The sequence below is a fragment of the Polistes fuscatus genome, unplaced genomic scaffold (genome assembly GCF_010416935.1).
Source record: "Polistes fuscatus isolate 324 unplaced genomic scaffold, CU_Pfus_HIC Scaffold16, whole genome shotgun sequence".
Taxonomy (NCBI): Eukaryota; Metazoa; Arthropoda; class Insecta; order Hymenoptera; family Vespidae; genus Polistes; species Polistes fuscatus.
The window spans coordinates 210,902-228,566 of record NW_025113064.1 but is presented as its reverse complement, the minus strand read 5'-3'; positions in this window follow the sequence as shown (position 1 = coordinate 228,566).

The window sequence follows — 17,665 nt, the reverse complement described above, 5'->3', positions numbered from 1 at the left end:
ATTGTTCCATCCGCGTCGGTCTGATTACAAGGAGGATGAGATTTTTAGTGGAATCGAAAGACACGTAACGAGTGTTCCTCTCTTTCTCTTTCTTTTTATTTCTTTCTCTCTTTCTTTCTTCCTTTCCGCGTGTAACCACGCGATCGTTGAATTTATTCCTATTCCCCCCTTTTTTTTTCTTTTTTTCTTTAACTTATTTTCACGAAATTTCTATTTGGGAATAAACATTCGTAGATATATTTCGCGAAGATTTTGTTTAGTAAACCATTTTCGTATCCCCTTTTATTTGATATCAGTTAATAATGTACAGATAAACTTCTTACAACACGGTTTTGCTGTAGCGTGATTCATAAATTGTCGAAATCATTGTCCTACAACATGACATTCTATAAGACGAGAAGAAAATAGCGACAAAACTTTTGTACGATACTGTACTTATACGCCATATTGTGTATAATTGGATAATATGATTTTTGTTTAACACATATTTACAAAATGAAATTACTTTAAAATAATACAAACTCTGGGTCTCTCGTATAATACGGTTTTATATAATAAAACGACATTATCTAGGATCCTATCTATTCTGTTATAGAAGGGTCACCCGTATATTACGTGTTTAGGGTCATATCAGGTAATCGTATAGTATGAAAGAGAAAATAAAATAATTCGTGTTATTTTCAATCGATAGAATAAGTTAAAAATGAATTTTTCTTTTAATTCCCTTTCTATTTCTTTTTCTTTTTCTTTTGAGAAAAAAACGACGACGATGAAGAAGATAAATATGTTAACATTTTTGAGGTTATACTTCTTTTGGCGCGTTGGGAAAAAATAATGAGAGTGAATTTTTACGATGCGCGCGCACACCGACACAAAAATCGACACCACGAAGTTTGTCGGTATTTACGATGCGCGGCAAAGCGATTTCAAATTAACGGCAGGAAGTTGTCTTCTCTTCTTCTTTTTTTTTCTCAAGCGGGTCACCCATCCAAGTACTAATCGTACCTAGCGCTGCTTGACTTAAATGATCGAGCGGGAACCAATGCTACCACCGCGTCATGGCTGTTGATGCATAAAGTAATTCGATATATATCTCTTATATTAACTGTGGACGGATATTTATATTTTTATATTTTTTTATTCTCTATTATATATACAGATATATCGATATATTATATACATAAGATAATATTCTTATTATTTTTTTTATAATATAATAATTATTATTATTTTATTTTTAAGTTATTTTTTGACGTTATTTTGAGGTTATTGAGGTTATATTCGTTTTGTACGTTAAAGAAGTATAACCTTTTACGTGCGTATATACGTACACTACCAGTTTTTTTTTTTTGAAATAAAGTGACGAGAATGATTATTAAGGGACCTCGAACGTGTGTTGGTTGGTACATTGTTTTCTTACGACCAAATAAAATGGTGTGAGGAAAGATTGGAGGGGGGAGGGTTACACAGATGGAAATTGTTTGTGATGGGTTGGCGGGGTTTGGTCTCGAGAGTGTACGTTGCTACGAATTCGTATGTATATATATATGTGTATGTGTGTGTGTGTGTGTGTGTTCGTTTATTTGTATGTGTACATAGAAAATGGTAGACGGAGTATGACTTTCGACCGTTGCTCCAACAACATCGTCGTTATCGTAGTCGAAAGCTTCGAAGTTCCTATCGTGGGGGTTGGTTTCTTTTAGACGCGAAGTCAAGTAACTTTTGGTTGTAACACTCGCTTGGAAGTTCCTAGGACTCTGATACAGTTAAAAGTTGGTTTGATAGGGAGTAAAAGAGAGAGAGAGAGAAGAAAATATAAGAGTCAGGTGGTACAGAATCGAGACTAATATAATCTTTTTTATGTACTTTCAACTGCAATTTAATGATAGGTATTTATTTCGTGTCAAATTTTTCTGATTAATTATTCCGTTGAAATTCTTTTCCTTTTGTTAGGATATTTTAATAAGAATTCTTTTATTTAAGAATTCTTAATGATTATTTTAATATTATCAACACTTTAAATAGCAATTAAAGTAATAATTTTCAACTGCAATTGAATGATAGGTATTTATTTCGTGTCAAATTTTTCTGATTAATTATTCCGTTGAAATTTTTTTTTCGTTTTTGTTAGGATATTTTAATAAGAATTCTTTTTATTTCATAATTTCTTAAGGATTATTTTAATATTAATCAACACTTTAAATAGCATTAAAGTAATATTTTCAACTGCCATTGAATGATAGGTATTTATTCTTGTCAATTTTTCTGATTAATTATCCGTTGAAATTTTTTTTCGTTTTGTTGTGGATATTTTAATAAGAATTCTTTTATTTAAGAATTCTTAATGATGATTTTAATATTATCAACACTTTAAATAGCAATTAAAGTAATAATTTTCAACTGCAATTGAATGATAGGTATTTATTTCGTGTCAAAATTTTTGATTAATTATTCCGTTGAAATTTTTTTCCTTTTGTTAGGATATTTTAATAAGAATTCTTTTATTTAAGAATTCTTAATGATTATTTTAATATTATCAACACTTTAAATAGCAATTAAAGTAATAATTTTCAACTGCAATTGAATGATACTATTTACTTCATCATAAATTCACTAAATTATCTTATTTTTATTTTAATTTTTTATCAAATAGAAATATAATAAAGTTATTTTTCTTGGGAAAGTGGGCGTTAATAATACTTTAGTTATTATCATTATTATTATTATTATTACGTACTTTCAACTGCAGTTGAATGATATTTTTAATTTCATTTAAGAAAAAAATGATCACTTTTATTCGACAATTTATTTTCTACCATTTCATAAGAACACTTTGATTATCAGTATAATTTAAGGATAAGCTTTAGAAGAGAAGAAGAAGAAGAAAAAAAAGAAAAAAAAATAAATAAAAGAAGTGTGAGTATGTGTGTGTGTTTTCGTACTGTTCTCGTATCTGATTTCTATGTCGTTCCACGAACATTTGCATTTGAAATCGTGATGAGTCCTTGGATAAAAGGATGGCTCGTTTGGTGCACTAGCTCGTAACACTTCTAGTTTCTCCTTGCATTACGCCAAGTGACGACGTGTGAACCAACATAGAAGTGTCTAAGAGAGATAAAGAGAAACAGAAAGAGACACACACACACACACAGAAAGAGACACATACACACACAGAAAGAGACACTTACACACACGGAAAGAGAGAAAGAGAAAGATAAAGAGAAAGAGAAATTGAGAATAAGAGAGAGAGAGAGAGAGAGAGAGAGAGAGAGAGATAGAAAGGATGGAGAGTAGTGGAGAAGTTTTCGGCTATTTGCTCATTCTATCCCTCTCGTTCTTCACTTTAACTTCTTCCTCGAAAGAGGAGGAAGGGATGAAGGAGGAGCATGGTTCTCATTGTTTGGTCCTGGAATGGATGCGAGCTTGATGGAATACAAAATAGAGACGTGACCTACCTCGATCGGTTCAATTCAAGTGTTGGAAGATACTAGCAAGGAAAAAAGGAAGAAAGAAATAAAGAAAATAAAAAAGAAGAAGAAGAAGAAGAAGAAGGAAGAAGAAGAAGAAGAAGAAGATAAATAAATAAGACGGACTGCAGGAAGGGGGGGAGGGTGGTAGTTATAGCGAAGAAAAGGGTATCTTGAAATAAATATAAAAAGGGGTGGAAGGGGTGAGAAACGATAATACTCTCTCTCTCTCTCTCTCTCTTTCTTTCTTTCTTTTTTCTTTTCTTGAGTTCACAAACGGTGTGTGTGTGTGTGAGGGAAATAGAAAGAAATAAATATATATATGTGTGTGTGTGTGTGTGTGTTTGTATATATATGGAATGAGAGCGAGTAGGGGAAAAGGGAAGAAGGGAAAGGTGCATGTTCTATCTATCCTTTCTTTTATCTATTGTTCGAACCGCTAGAACACATTTTTAATGTCGTGAAATTCCGGCAGTAGGTAGCCTCAGGGTTCTTCCTGAGTCCAATTCGTGGCATAGTAATCAACTTTTTCCCGACTATTTTTCAGATAAATTTATAATTTTTACCGATTGTTCGTAAACATGGTATTATTGGCTTGTTTCTTTTTTCTTTTTTTTTTGATTAAAAATATGTGCCATCGTAAATGAAATTATTCATGCGTTTATCATTATGTCATATTTAAATACATAATTGTAAGTTTTATAGATAAATTTTCTAAATTTTTCTCGAATTTGAATGATAAATATATTGTTTAGATTTTTACGACGAATAAAAATATAATTGTCACATTTGATTGGATGAAATGTTCGAAGAGAATTACGTATCGTTTGAAATTTTTCGAGATAACGATCAATGTTATATCAATTGATAATAAAATATACAATTAATTTTGATAATTACAAATAATTGAATAAATATATTGATATGAAATTGATAATATAAATATACGAATCCTTTTGATAATTTTTGATAATAAATCAACTTTTTCCGACTATTTTTCAGATAAATTTAAATTTTACCGATTGTTCGTACAAACATGTTATTATTGGCTTTTCTTTTTTCTTTCTTTTGATTAAAAATATGTGCAATCGTAAAATGAAATTTAATTCATACGTTTATCTTTAGTCATATTTAAATGAATAATTGTATGTTTTATTAGATAAATTTTCTAAATTTTTCTTTGATTTTTCGAATGATCAAAATATTGTTTAGATTTTTACGACGAATAAAATATAATTGTGACATTTGATTGGATGAAATGTTCGAAAAGAATTACGTATCGTTTGAAATATTTTTCGAGATAACGATCAATGTTATATCAATTTGATAATATAAATATACAATTAATTTTGATAATAAAAAATAATTGAATAAATATATTGATATCAAATTGATACTATAAGTATACGAATAATTTTGATAATTTTTGATAATATTAATATACAATATTAATCAAATTTGTATTGTACTTCGTAAAAATGAAAAAAAATAAAGAAAAACGAATAATATTCAACTTAAAAGGATTTTTCTTATCAATTTGATGGTGAAGGAGGAAGGGGATAGGGGAAGGAATCAGGATGGTGGATATCTTTCCGTGATTTAATATTCCATCTTTGACACGTCCAAGTGCTATTTCATTCGCGGTTAGGATCATGCGATAGGTAATCAAAATCGCTTTTGAAAAGTGTTATCCTAGCTGCCCATCAGTCATCTTTGTGTCTCCTTCTTCCTCCTTCCAACAAACGAGATCCCTATTGGCAGATAATTTTGAAATCAATTAAACTTCTCGATAGATCTCGGGATTCTGATAAAAAAAAAAAAAGAAAAAGAAGAAGAAAAAGAGAAGGAAGAATAAAAAGGAAAAAAAAATATATATATATTCACGGTAATTCGTCTTTAATGAATTTTTCCGCTGAAGTTTTCTTCGAGAATGAAATGAAATATTTTTTAATCTCTCTCGACGTTAATTTTTAATATAAAAATTTTTGGTTTTGTTTTTATACGATAATAAAAATTAGAAATATACCCCCCCCCCTAAAATGTTTAGATACTTATTATTTTATTTATTATTATTTATCTATATTAAATTTCGTTCCTTTTACGATAATAAAATACATTCGAACGATTGGAATGAATTTGAAATGGAAAGAATTGAAAATGAATATTTTTAATCTCTCGACGTTAATTTTTAATATAATAAATTTTTCTTTTGTGTTTTATACGATAATAATAATTAGAAATATACCCCCCCTAAAATATAGATACTTATTATTTTATTTATTATTATTTATCTATATTAATTTCTTGTTATTTTTTACGATAATAAAAATATACATTCGAACTGATTGGAATGAATTTGAAATGAAAATGAATTGAAAATGAAATATTTTTTAATCTTTCGACGTTAATTTTTTAATATAATAAATTTTTGTTTTGTTTTTATACGATAATAAAATTAGAAATATACCCCTCCCCCTTCCCAAAAAAAATATAGATACTTATTATTATTTATTATTATTTATCTATATTAATTTCTTGTTATTTTTTACGATAATAAAAATATACATTCGAACTGATTGGAATGAATTTGAAATGAAAATGAATTGAATATGCATATATTTTAATCTCTCGACTTTTATTTTAATATAATAAATTTTGTTTTGTTTTATCCGATAATAAACATTAGAATTACCCCCCCCCCCCAAAATATGAGAACTTATTATTTTATTTATTATTATTATCTATATTAATTTCTTGTTCCTTTTTACGATTAATAAAATACTCACATCGAACTGATTGGAATGAATTTGAAATGGCAAATGCATTGTGCAAATGTTTTTTTCTTTCGGCGTTATTTTTTAATATCACTTTCGTTTGTTTTTTACCGATAATCAAATTAGCGAAATATCCCCCCCCAAAATAGATAATTATTATTCTTATTATTCTTTATCTATTATTTCTTGTTCATTTTACGATACTAAAAATATACTTCGATGCTTGGAAAATTACAAAATATAATTTTCGACATTTTATATGATTCCAAAAAACCAAAAAAAGGAATGATAAATTATACAGTTTAATTTTATCGTCGACCTTGACATTAATGTTTAGATTAAGTCATTACCAACAAGCAGGAATTATCCATCTCTCTCTCTCTCTCTCTCTCTCTCATACATACATACAGGAAAGAGTTCAACTAGAAAATTGTATTATTCCAGTTGGTAAGAGTTGGAATTTTCCCCGTACCCCTTTTTACAACCCTTTTATTCCCTTTCCCTCTCGTTTTTCATTGCCCCATTAGATCGCTTATTTTCGTTTACGGAATTATTCATCAACGCAGAAACGTATACCACCATCTCTCTCTCTTACTTACACACACTCACACACTCACTTTTTAAGCTTCTGTCTCTAATTCGAAGTGGAAGACGGAAAATTTCGAAAATTCGTTTATACCAGAAACGAGACTATGTCTTTTCGTTACTCTTTTGACTAACGAGTATGAGTACGAGAAAGAGAAAGAGAAAAAGAGACACACTCAAACACACACACACATATGCGGAGTGTGTGTGAGAGAGAGAGATGTCCGATGGTCCTCTTTCACTGCTTCGGAAATAAGATTAAGTTTCCTTTTGATGGGCACGTAGAAAGCGTTGGACCGTATTAGCGGTACATTAGTTTCGAAAAGGATGCATAATTATGAATGTAGGATACACGAAATTAGAAGAAAAAAAAAGAAATGATGAAAAAAAAAAATAAAATAAAATAGTAATAATAATAATAATGATACGTATGGAAGGAATTTAATTATTATAAATTTCAATCGAATTCGACAATTATTTTTATTTCATTTATTTTTTATTATTATAATTTTTACTATATTTCTACTATTATTATTTTTACTATATTTAGACTATTATTATTTTTATTATATTTATACTATTATTTTATATTTATACTATTATTATTTTTATTATATTTATACTATTATTATTTTTACTATATTTATACTATTATTATTTTTATTATATTTATACTATTATTATTTTTATTATATTTATACTATTATTATTTTTATTATATTTATACTATTATTATTTTTATTATATTTATACTATTATTATTTTTACTATATTTATGTTTTACTATTATTTTTATTATTAAAGTGAATATATTGCATTGTTTAATGGTTTTTTTTTTAATTTTAATTATTTAATTATCGTTTCTTCTAAATATTATATGATATGTTTATGGTATTTATGTTTTTATTTTATTTAATAACTTTTACTTATACCTTTACTTACCTATTTTAGTGCAATATTACATTTACATATTGAGATTTGTTTCTAGGTCAATAATTCGTAACGTTAAACGGAACTTCTATGAATTAATCCAATTTTCAAAGCTCATTGTACCTTTTACGTTGATGCAACCCTGTGTTACCCATTCAAACGGAAACTGCATATGAACAAAGTAACGCTAATTATTATGATTTTGATTATTATTGAATACGCATTATCTAATAATGCATGATTATTATTATTATTATTATTTCCGATTAATTAATATCACACCTGTGACTTTTTTTCTTCTTTTTCAATTTATTTTCACAATTAATGTAATCAAAATGTTGTACATTTTGTTAGAAAAATTATTAGATAATTTCTTTTTACCCCCCCCCCTTCATTTCGTTTCCAAGTAATATAAAATTTTTTAATAATGATTCATTAAAAAATAATATTATTTTTACACAAATCTTTTTATGTTAAATGCCATTTAAAAACCATCAACCAGTGACTTTAAGTTGAAAAAGTGAACAGATTTCTTTCCCTTGTAAAATTATTATCGAATAAGTATAGAAGTTAGAATCAAAAAGAAAAAATAAAAATAGCTCACCCCTACCACATTTATAAACAACACAAAAGAAAAGAAATTAAAACAAAGGATAATTAAAAAAAAATAAATGAACCCTCTATTCTCCATCCAATCATTTGACAAATCATAATTACATGAACATAATTCAGTTGTTGCTGTAAAATTACCATCGAACAGGTGTAGAAGGTAATATACAGGATATAAAAAAAAGGATATTTGTGTATGTGGTGGGTAAGTAAATGTAGTATGCCAGAGTAGAAGCATCTCGGAAAAGAGGTGAAGCATTTTTAAGAGGGTAAATAATCCCTCTCTCTTTCTCTCTCTCTCTTTCTCTCGTAGTTTCTGGAATTTTCGGTTGGGGTTCTTCTCGAGAGGACACGTTCGGGTTTATTCGTTTTATATTCGCCTTCCAACTCGGTAAATTATTGAATTCATTTCTACGGAAGCTTCCAGACTAATTTAAACGACCCTCTCTCATACTTTTCCTCTCTCTCTCTCTCTCTATTTATTTATTTTTTTTTCATTTTTCCTTTTATCCATCCATTCGTCTGATTTTATTTCTCTTTCCGTCCTCTCGTTTTTCTAATAGCCTTGGGCACATTTTTCTATCCGTTTTCCCTTTCTTGGATTCGTTCGTTCATTCGTTCATTTGTTCATTCGTTCATTTGTTCATTCGTTCGTGTTATAGTTTTCGTCATTTTTCTTAACTCGCAACGAATCACGTTAAAGGCATCTTCTTCGAGCTTCCCATACCTTAAAGGTATCACTACCACCACCACCACCATCGCAACCCCCCATGGAATTTTCTCTTTTTTTTTCTTTCCTGCTTCTTTTCACCGTTTAAGTCTCTCCTTCGGGAAATATACTCTTCCGACTTTTCCTTATGTTTCTATTGTCCCCTTATTCTTTATCCTTTTTTATTTTTTTATTTTTTTTATTTTATGACAAGACTTGATAAAATGTTACACGTAAGAAATTGATGAAGTTGTCAAATTTAATCGTTTGTTTAACATAAATAGTTTCACCCCTTACCTCTTTCCTTTTGTTTTTTATAAACATTCAGGAAAGTTCCTTTTTTTTTAAAGAATTCAACCAACTATTATTTCTTGTAATATTTAAAACATATTAATTTATTTATTTGTGTTATTGTAATATCACGTGTTTAGAACAAATTAGAAATACACTTATTCAAGATTTATTTCCATAGAAAATTAGTAAAATTGTTTAATGATTAAAAATATCTCTTTCCCTTTCCATCCTTCCAAAAAAATGAGATAAATTATCTTACTTACAATTAGTTTCATTAATAAAAAGCACGGAAAAGATCATACTTCCTTCTATGTGAATTTCTCTCTCTCTCTCTCTCTCTCTCCTCTTTTTTTATAAACATTCAGGAAAGTTCTTTTTTTTTTTTAAGAATTCAACCAACTATTATTTCTTGTAATATTTAAAAATTATAATTATTTATTTATTTATATTTTTGTAATATCTCGTGTTTAGAACAAATTAGATATACACTTATTCAAGATTTATTTCCATAGAAAATTAGTAAAATTGTTTAATGATTAAAAATATCTCTTTCCCTTTCCATCTTTCCGAAAAAATGAGATAAATTATCTTACTTACAATTAGTTTTATTAATAAAAAGCACGGAAAAGATCATACTTCTTTTTATGTGAATTTCTCTCTCTCTCTCTCTCTTTCTCTCTCTCTCTCTTTCTCTCTCTCTTTCTCTCTTTTTCTCTCACTCACTTTATTCGTAAGAACAAGAGTTAACGAAGGAAAGAACAAACGGTGGGGCCTCTTCCTTTATCCAGTTTATACGACTAATTAAATTTTACAGCTCTTTGATCTTCTCTCTCTCCTTTTCTCTCTCATTCTCTCACACATTCTCATTCTCATTCTCACTCTCTCTCTCTTTCTCTCTTTCGTCTTTTCTTTACACACGTTGAACAACCGTTATCAATTTCCAACGTTCGTTCGAAACGGAATACACGAAACGTATGAGAGAGAGAGAGAGAGAGAGACGAAGAAAGGATTAGAGAGAAGGAAGATGAAAAAGTGGGGGGCTGAGGGGGGTGTTGACGAAGGAAAAGGAAGGAAAAGGAAGGAAGAAGGGTTCGTGGATGAAGGTGAGAATCCGAAAGCTCGGTAAGAGGGGTTGGTGGTGGTTTGGAGGATGTGTTAGGAAGAGTAAAATGTTTTCCTGGTGGTAGTGGTGAAGGTGATGGTGGTGGTAGTGGTGTGAAAGTTACGATCTCACACACTGGTACACCTCGAGTATGTTTTTCACTCGGTGTTTCTAATACCAAACTTGCCCTTCGGCTTTGAACTATTATTTCTATGAGAGATAGAGAAAGCTAAAGGAAGAAGGGTACAAGAGGGGTTGGGGGGCAAGTGGTTTAGGGTTGGGGTTTGGTGATACTATCGAATAAACCGTATAAATACGTTCGTTAACATGTTGTAAGAAATTAAACGAGGTAAATGTTTAACGTAAGCGCGAAAACAAGATTGAAACTAACCTAAACGAAACGTTGTGTTAATTCATTACTGTATAACTCTACACACACACACACATATACACACATACTCACACACATATAGGATATCAAGGGGATCCAAGTGAAGCTTTATCTTCCTCTTTTTATTTCTTTAAGCGTGTTTTTTGCTTTTTGTTTTTTATTTTTTGTTTTCCTTTTTTTTAGCTTCCTAAATTTCGTTTTTTGAGGTTAGGGGAGCGGATTCGATCGAATATCACCACTGATAAGAAAATAATTTTTGTTTTGTTTTTCTTTTTCGTTTTATTGTGAAAAGAAATATGATAAATAGATAAAAAAAAAAAAATAAGGAAAATCCTTTATTTGAAGATCCTTAAGAGAGTATCTTTCTTAAATCCGGCCTTTAGGAAGAATATTCGAAAACGTATCGTGGATTTTGTCGAGTGTATTATCGATTACTATATTTCTTTTATCCTTGGTGGATCGTCTCTTTAAAAATATATTATATCTATCTCTATACTTGCCTATCTACTTACTTATGGTTTTAAAGTTGGCGTGTATACGTCAGAGATGGGATATTTTTAGTAAAGGACAAAGTACCTTGATCGATTATAGAACAAACCGAATGGATAGTTTCCGGATAATACTGAAAGAAAATAGGTGAACTGTATATTTTTTTTTTTTTATTTCTTCTATGCTTCTGTATATCAACCTTCTTTATTTCTTTGTTTCTTTTTATTCTTTTCTTTCTTTCTTTCACTTAATGCTATCATTTTATGTTCGAAGAATTTAAGTAGTGAGTGAGTGCACATATATATGCGTATATGTGCGTATATATTTTGTGTTTGTGTTTGTGTGTGTGTGTGTTTTTCCGTTCTTTTCTTCAGAGTTGCTGTCCTGTTCTATCTTTTCTTTTTCTTTTTCTTTTATTTCTCCTTTTTCCTTTACCATTCTGATATCCTCCTTCTGAAGGATTACTCAGCTTCGTTTCTCTCATTGTTTCGAGAATACTTAGAACCATATAGAAGCTCAGTTTCTTCGATTTTTCCTTGCACTGATATATCAAAAGAGAGAATGGTGCATCGAAAAATTGTTAAAAGGATCTTATCGTTTTTGTGAACAATTTTTTACTGGTATTTTAGTAATTGGTAATCTCAGAAATTGTACTTTTTTAATTTTTTCTCGAATGTATGTTGTGGGAACGAATAAATGATCTAAAAACATTGCTTCAGGCTTTTATTTTTTCAATTATTGTATTAAATACAGGTAAGGTTTCTTATAATACGGTAAATGGGTTCCTATGTTCACCTTTAAAATGTTTGAAACTGTGTAATATGAGAACTAAAGTTTATTATTTTAAGATAATTTCATTTTGTAATATGTCAACGTAAAAATGATGTTATCCAGTGTTGGGTTGTAGAAGTATAACGTTGTACAAAGATGTGTTAACAATTTTCTTATGGTGTTAGAACACTTTGAAAATGTGTGAAACCGTGTTATATGAGAACCAGAGTTTATTATTTTAAGATAACTTCATTTTGAAATATGTCAACGTAAAAATGATGTTATCCAGTGTTGTGTTGTAGAAGTATAACGTTATACAAAGATGTGTTAATAATTTTCTTATGGTGTTAGAATAAAACCGTGTTATAAGATACCGTGTTGTAAGAGGGCTATACCATTAAATATTTATATACAAATTTATACAATATATAGTATAATTATATATATTATTTATACGTATAGTTTATTTAATATTTGGTAAATTTATAAAATATAATATTTAATAACAGGAACTCGAATTAGGGTTGGAATTAGACGTACGTGGACAAATTTATACTTTCCAGAATAATTTTTAATCAATTTTAAATATAATTAATCACAAGGTTAGAAACAAGTTGACAAGGATACTGAATACTTTCCTTTGTTTATCATTTTTAAATTCTACACAATGTGTTACATTTTCTCGTTCAATAAGTTGAAAACATTTCAACCCATCCTTGTATCAAATTCAAAACATTTCGATCGGTTCAGAACTTTTCAACCCATTTTATCTCATTAATTATGTTCAAACTATTATCTTCTCAATTACAAATAAAATATTTAAATGATTCTTAAAAAAAGTATACAACTTTAACTTCCGACAGATGAATATTCCAGTGAAAAGTTGGTAAGATAAATTATAATATTATAGAAATTTGTTTGTCCAACAATTGTATTAACTTTAATTGATGATTAATGCGTATAACATAATAGATGGGGACAAAATAATATTTCAATTTGTATTGTAACTAGAAGTGAATAGTTTGATACTGGTAGATAGAATATGGAATTTCCTTAGGAAGTATGCGTCCTGCATCTAAACATATCTAAACATAGACAAAATACGCATGCAAACACACACAAACGTACACAGACACAGACACACATACATTTGCAGATTGTTCTCCGGACATTGATCGTTACCTTGGACCAATGGATACGTGTGCTATGCTACTACCAAGGAGAAGCGTTAATCAGGTCGCTTCTCCGTGCAATTCCGGCTACCGAGAGCGTTCAATTCCCGTGCGAATTGTTCCTAGGGGTTTGGGTACGGCTAACACAATGCAAACTATTGGAGAAGATGCTGAGGAATACGGGGGTGAGGGAATAATGGAGAGGGGAGGGAAGGAGGAGGAGTCCTGACAACTCCAAGTGTTTCCAACAATTCATCTATCAAATCTATAACAAATCGTATCTCATCAAAGATATGATTCTTCTTTATCCAATGAAAAAGTTCGGTTGATTCCGTTGCATTTATTTTTTAGTAATAAATTTGTGTTTCCTTTTTTTTTCCTTTTCTCTTCTTCTTCTTTTTTTCGTTTTTTCTCAAAATTAATTAACACCACTATTGTTGAGAATAGTCCGGAGAATTTTTATACAGTTTTATACAGTTTATACAGTTTTATACAGTTTTATACAGTTTTATACAGTTTATACAGTACCAAATGTTTTATTTTCAATGAATATTATTATTATTAGTCTCATAGGTTGTACGAGTATAATAAATGCTATTTTTTAGTTTTTTTTTGTTTAAATTAATTAACAAAATATCGATACAAATAATAATATAAATATAGGCTCGTGCTTATTACTTAAATTTCTTATCACGAGTCTCACACGTTGTTGTAGAACAAGAAATTAAACGAATTATTTAGATAAGTTTTTCCAGTTCTAAAATTATTTCATACTAAAATTGTCAAACAAGAGTATATTATATTTAAAAAATTGTCACCAAAAGCCCCATCCCCTAATAAACCCCCAACCCCAATAATGATATTGAAAATATATTGGTTCTTTTTCTCACCGTTTTATTCGCAATTGAATTTTGTTCCCTTCACGCGTAAAAAAGGAAAAAAGAAAAAGAGAAAACAAAATGTGTTATGAACGAAACCAGGTAGGAAGAACGGTACGTGAAATAAATTGTCTCTCTTTTCATTTGTGCACTTTACATTTATATTTGTTCTTTATCAATCATTAATTAAATAACACGGTGACGTTTGGTAGAGGATATTATTGCTCGGTTATTGCACCTATCTCGTTTTTATACTGATCATTTTTCCCTCTTTTTCTATTCTCGTTTTTGTTTCTATTTTTGTTTCTTCTTGCGCAGCAGATAGCAGTGTGGTGGCAACGGTAAAATACTGCTCGACAAGTCGTGAAATTTTTAGCCGATGAAAATCCGACGCTGCGGATCGAGAATAATTCATGCGTTAATGTAGCGTACAAGCTCGCTCGCATATTCATTAAATATATCCTTGTTAAATATATATATATGTATATGTGTGTATGTATGTATGTATATATATCGTTCGAGAATTGTGAGAAAATAATATGACTGGAAAATGTTTGATGGGGAGTATTAAACTCGAAGTATATTTTTTGTTCATACTATTCCGACTAGTTATTTGAGGTTTCAACTAATTTTATATCTTTTCCTTTCGGAATACGTAATAAAAGAATTCAATTTCATTAGTTTAAACAATTGATAATTATTATTAAACAATTTTCATGCAAGTATATTATTTATTTTTAACATTGTAATATTTCAATTGTTCATTAAAAATTAATCAAATGAAATTATTTCCATTCACGAAAAAAAAAAGACAATAAAAATAAATCAAATGATATTAATGATAAATAAGATAATAAAAGGGTAAAAAAATATAACGAGTAAAGGGGTTCAGTTTCAAAGTAAATGGTGGCCCACACTTATTAAATAATATATATCATTTTAATATAATAACATTTTAATATTTCATCACAAAATTTTTCATTAAATTAAATTATTTTCATTTACGATAAAAGAAAAAAAAAATAAATCAAATCGTATTAAACATTGTTATCAAAAATATGTGAACAAAATTATAAACGTTTCTAAGAAGGGTTTTTACAAGAGTAAAGATATCAAAAATTTCTTAGAAAATGAGATAAAAAATATAACAAAATTCAACAAATAAAGATTAAGTTTAGAAATAAGAGATGCACATCCTTTCGTGTAGCGTGCAATCAGTATGTAATAGTAGAAGAAGAAGAAGAAGAAGAAGAAGAAGACTCTAGATTGGAATTGGCTGGGTTTAGGGATCATTAGTAGACGTGCACAGGTACACGTAGGTAGATGAGTAAGCTGATTGGATTTATCGGATCGGCGAATTGCCAACGGAGATTGCTAAAAGGAAGCAGTTCTCTTTCATTTCCTTCTTCTTATCCGTTTCTTCTTCTTCTTCCTCACTTCCTATTCCTATTCCTCTTCCTCTTCCTCTTCCTCTTCCATTTCCACTTATTCTTCTACTTCTACCATTTCTACTTCTTGCTAGATTGCTTTCCATTCGTTGTATAATTTTATTTTGCCCCTTTTGATTTTTTCTTCAACGTTTCGTGGACTCTCGATAAAAGTTCAATAAACCAACCAACCCCCACTCTCCCCCTACCCTGCGAATGTCCTTTGTAATCCTTCCAACACTACAGATAATCCCTTGAGCTTATGTTAATTTATTATTCGTTGAAATAGGGTGAAGAAAGGTAAAGCAAGCAAGCAACGTATAAAAACCTTTTTTTTTCTTTACTCTTTTTCCTTCCAGGTGATGGAACTTATGATACTGTGGGATTAGAAATGTACTTTTAACTTGTTTTATTTTTCTTTTTGCTTGTTTGTTTGTTTGTTTGTTTGTTTGTATTTTTTTTTATATTACGGATGAAATACACGGTAGACCTCTTGCAACGTGGGGTTTTGTTCTAACGCGATAAGAAAAAATTACAAACATTTTTATACAATACTGTACTTATACATCACTGGTTAACATGATTTTTGCGTTGACATATTTAAAAAATTCAATTACCTTTAAAATAATGAGAACTCTGGGTCACGTATAACACGGTTTCACGCAACACAGTATTTGTTTTGAATATCTATTCGTTGTTTTATACGAGAAGGTTTACCTGTATTTAATAAATAAAATTATTTGTTGTTAACATTTGAAAAAAAAAAAGAAGAAAAATAGGATTTATTCGTTAAATCGTTGCAGGTTTATTTTCTGTTTTTTTAAAACAGAAAAAATTATAACTCCGGTGGATAATTCGTGACAAATGTACATTAGACGTGTAAGGGTTTAGGAAAATCTCTAAAACGAGAATAAGCACCCGAGCTTTTGTAAACGTCATATTTTTTTTCCTTCCTTTTTTTTCTTTTTTTTCAAACTACTACCTACAAGTTTTTACATCCCCCTCGTAAACTGACTGGTACGAGTTATCTCACAGTTTCCTTTATCATTTACTTTCTCTCTCTCTCTCTCTCTTTTTCTCTCTTGCGTTTTATATTATACTTGTAGTATATTACTGCATATTATGAAACACTTTTTATTATTTCTCTCCACGTGGAAGGAAAAGAAATATTATACTGTAATAACCTCTTTTTTTTTTTCTTCTTTCACTTAATTTCTAAGACTCCCTATTATCCCTTTAAAACAAAAGGGCCAGTTTAAAAGTGCGAAAACATCTGAACACCTAACAAGTCCGTGTTTAGTCAATGTATATATTCCGAGCATTGTGTAAAATATTTTTAAAAATTAGGAACTGTATATACTGTGCATGTATTTCATACCTTGCATTGTCAATCTGTAAAATACTCAAATCATTTAGTCAATCTGTAAAATGTATTTTGGTTATTGTATTTTGAAAACGGGGGGTAAAGGGAAAGGTTTTCAAGCTCGTTTAAGACTCATAAAAACCCTGATGCAACCCTTAAAACAATTCCGAGTAATGTATATAATATTCTCTAATAGAGTAATGCATTGATATATTTATACATAATATATTATTTATAATAAGATTATATTATATACATTATAATATTTTAAATAGATATATAATTAATTAATCGTTTCAGTATTTGAATATACTATTTTATTTGATTAAAAATACAATTTGATACATTATAAATTCGTTTTAAATCGAATTTCCAAACCTAACCTAAAAATTCTAACCTAAAATAACTAAACGAAAAATAAATTCTTTTCGATTCGTTATTATATTTATCGAACTAGTCGTGGGGAATATCGTAATTACTATTTCGTATAACCAGAATTCTGCTAGTACAGATCGTAAATAATTATTTAGCAAACGAAATTGCATTGTAGCACGAAGGTAGTGGTAGCACTTTTGGATCGTTAGTTTCGTAGAATAAGGGGCTAAAGGGTAGATCGTAAGAGGGTAAGGGGATGAAAAGATATATATATATATATATATAGATAGAGTAAGTATAAGTTACATGTTGTACATAGTTCGATAAGA